This window comes from Microtus pennsylvanicus, chromosome 1 (assembly GCF_037038515.1).
Source record: "Microtus pennsylvanicus isolate mMicPen1 chromosome 1, mMicPen1.hap1, whole genome shotgun sequence".
Classification (NCBI taxonomy): domain Eukaryota; kingdom Metazoa; phylum Chordata; class Mammalia; order Rodentia; family Cricetidae; genus Microtus; species Microtus pennsylvanicus.
The window spans coordinates 84,278,649-84,281,893 of record NC_134579.1 but is presented as its reverse complement, the minus strand read 5'-3'; the positions used below and the strand labels follow the sequence as shown (position 1 = coordinate 84,281,893).

The following is a 3,245-nucleotide window of genomic DNA, read 5'->3' as shown; positions in this document are numbered from 1 at the left end:
GGATGATTGCGTCATGTGTGACTTGTTTTTCAAGAATTTTTCTGAACTGCAGCATGCCTAGGCACATGTGTGGCTCTGTGTGCTGAGGACTCTCATGCCTCCATGGTTTCGGTTCTACCTGCTCACCATTAGGGTAGTGAGGCACAGACTAGAGTACTCTGTGATTTCATCACAGTGGCAATGCTGATGATAAAGGGTCTACGTAATCTCTGCTTGATTTTAAGCAAAGGAATGAAAGTCATTTTACCCAGTATAAAATAAGGAGTCTCTTTTAAATCTCTGGTTTGTGTGTGTGTGCACATATATGCATGTTTATGTGTATATGTGCAGATGAACATGTCAGACCAGAGGACCTCAGCTGTCATTGCTTAGGTGCTCTCCATCTGGGTAGAGTTAGACTCACTCACTGGCCTAGGACACGATGAGTAAACACATTCTGCTGGCCAGGGATGTCAGGAATCTGCCTTTCTTTGCCTCCCTAGTGCTAGTCTCAAATATGCACCACTACGCCAGGCTCCTCTTCTCTTCTCTTCTCTTCTCTTCTCTTCTCTTCTCTTCTCTTCTCTTCTCTTCTCTTCTCTTCTCTTCTCTTCTCTTCTCTCCTCTCCTCTCCTCTCCTCTCCTCTCCTCTCCTCTCCTCTCCTCTCCTCTCCTCTCTTCTCTCCTGTCTTCTCTTCTCCCCCCTTCCCTCCCCTCCCTGCTCCTCTCCTCTCCTTTCCCCCCTCTTCTCCCCCTCTTTCTTTTTTTTTTTTTTAACATTGGTCCTAGGAGTTGAACTCTGTTCCTCATGCCTACGAGGATAGTACTTTATCCAGGGACTGCTCTCCGGCCTCCCACATGCCAGGCATGGAGTTGCCTGCTGTCCCGCAGCTGCTGCTGCTAATGCTGATGGCGCTCCAGCTCTTGGGGACTGCCCGTGCTCAGACGCTGCGCTCTGCCGACCGATCCGCCATCGCCCCGACTTCGAGGTGATGTCTCCCTGAAGGACATCATTGATCCTACCTTCAGAGCATCGTGGATAGCTCAAAAAGTTAATTTGGCCAAAATACAATATATGGATGGAATTAATATAGACATAGAACAAGAAGTCAATTGCTCATCACCTGAATATGAAGGATTGACGGCTTTGGTCAGAGAAACCACTGAACATTTCCATCGTGAGATCGAGGGATCACAGGTAACCTTTGATGTAGCTTGGTCACCAAAGAACATAGACAAAAGGTGCTATAATTACACAGGAATTGCGGGTGCCTGTGATTTTCTCTTTGTCATGTCTTACGATGAGCAAAGTCAGATCTGGTCAGAATGTATTGCAGCAGCCAATGCTCCCTATAATCAGACATTAGCTGGATATATTGACTACATCAAGATGGGCATTAGCCCTAAGAAACTCATAATGGGTATTCTCTGGTATGGTTATGATTATATCTGCTTGAATATATCAGGGGATGACGTCTGCACCATTGCAAAGGTCCCTTTTCGAGGGACTCCTTGCAGTGACGCTGCAGGACGTCAGGTGCCCTACAAACTGATCATGAAGCAAGTAAATAGTTCTGTTTCTAGAAGCCAGTGGGATGAGGACCAGCAAGCTCCCTATTATAACTACAAGGATCCCGCTGGCCGTTTTCATCAAGTGTGGTATGATAACCCCCAGAGCATTTCACTAAAGGCAGCATATGTCAAAAACTATGGCTTGCGGGGCGTTGGCATGTGGAATGCAAACTGTCTTGATTACTCAGAAGACACTCTAGCCAGAGAGCAAACAAAAGCAATGTGGGGAGCCTTAAAACCATGGTTGTGATGGAGAGAGAGGAGCATCTTTTGTCAGACTATTAGATTTTTGCAAGAATAAGTTGTATAAGTGAGTCTAATTTCATGCAAAGATAAAAATGTATATTTTTTTCATGTTGTCATAACTTACCTATTGGTATACTCAAAAAACAGGTAAGAAATAAATTTTTATTTGAACATAAAAGATAAAAAAAAGAGAAAGAAAAAAGGAGAAAATTAAGAGCAAAGGAGAATTTTGGTCATATGACAAGCTGTGCTCGGTTTTCTTGCTAATATCCTGGAAAATACCATTTTTCTCAACAGAACTTTGAATCTGTGAGTAGCGGATGTTCTCTGAGGGAAATCTGCCCTGGCTTACTTCCACTCTAGACTTCCTTTGTGGTGTTTCCTTATGGCAGGAAGATTAGACCTTGGCTCAGCTTACAGATTTGGAGAGGAATAACAATCACTGTTCTGGAAGGGCTGACATTGTGTCCCTGGTACTCACACTTGAGCCACTTACTAGCCACTCACGTGCTAGTCCTTAAGGTGTAACCAAAGCACACCGTCTCCTTTCCTCTGGTGAAGACTAAATGTGTGTGACTGATTGGCTTCAGTTGTGGTATTGCTTGCCTGAGACTGTTCTCAGCCACTCCCAGAGAACAGAACTGAGGCTGTCATCAATATTCGGCCTTGGCCAGTGTCTCTCTCTTGGTGGAGAAATGAGGAGGGTTTTCCTCCATTATAAAAGCAGTCACCCAACAGGTGGCAAATCCAGGCTTTTCATTCCTAATCTCAGTTTAATCGCTAAGGCACTCCATTTATCTTCACATTGATGTGTCTATTTATCTTTCCTTTAGCATATGAAAATATTCCTGGCCCATTTGGTGGGCAAGTTGGCCTATTTATTTGATCTTCCTTCTGCTTTAAATCACCATCCATCTTTTCTCTTTTATTCCGGCCTATTGCCCTCTGAGCATCCGGCAGTGCTACGTATAGATACTGCAGGACCTTCTCTCGTAGGTGCAGTAGGCTCTATGCACTGTGGAGAGGTTCCAGCTCCTGAAGACAGAGTTAGGGAGTGAGTGTATCCTGCTGTGTGTAACCCTGGAATTCTGAAATGATGAATAATGTGGGCAGCACGTGGATAGTTGGGTAGTTCTAGTGTTGGTTTAGTGCCATGAGAACTGAAGAATGCCAGCCTGGAAGGCTCTGTGTTGTGAAATGATGAGTTGTCTCACTGGGCACATCAATAACAAGCTCGATATTGATAGAAGTTAAGTAATTTAAACGCGTACTAGTCAGCCAGCACTGCCGTGATAAAACACCATACAGTAGGACTCAAGCAGCAGGGACTTATTTCTTTTGCTTCTGGAGGTTGTAAGTCCAAGAAGGTGGCAGTAGATGGGTGGTGTGTGTGTGTGGGGGGGTCCTTTTGGGTCCTGCTTTATGCTTATGCACGCTTAGTTGTTTTC

General features: G+C 44.7%; 1 pseudogene; it reads left to right on the top strand.

The window, feature by feature from the left end:
* The first annotated feature begins 846 nt into the window (after window positions 1–846).
* LOC142847761 (di-N-acetylchitobiase pseudogene) lies at window positions 847–1,977 on the top strand (annotated as a pseudogene).
* Window positions 1,978–3,245: the final 1,268 nt, after the last annotated feature.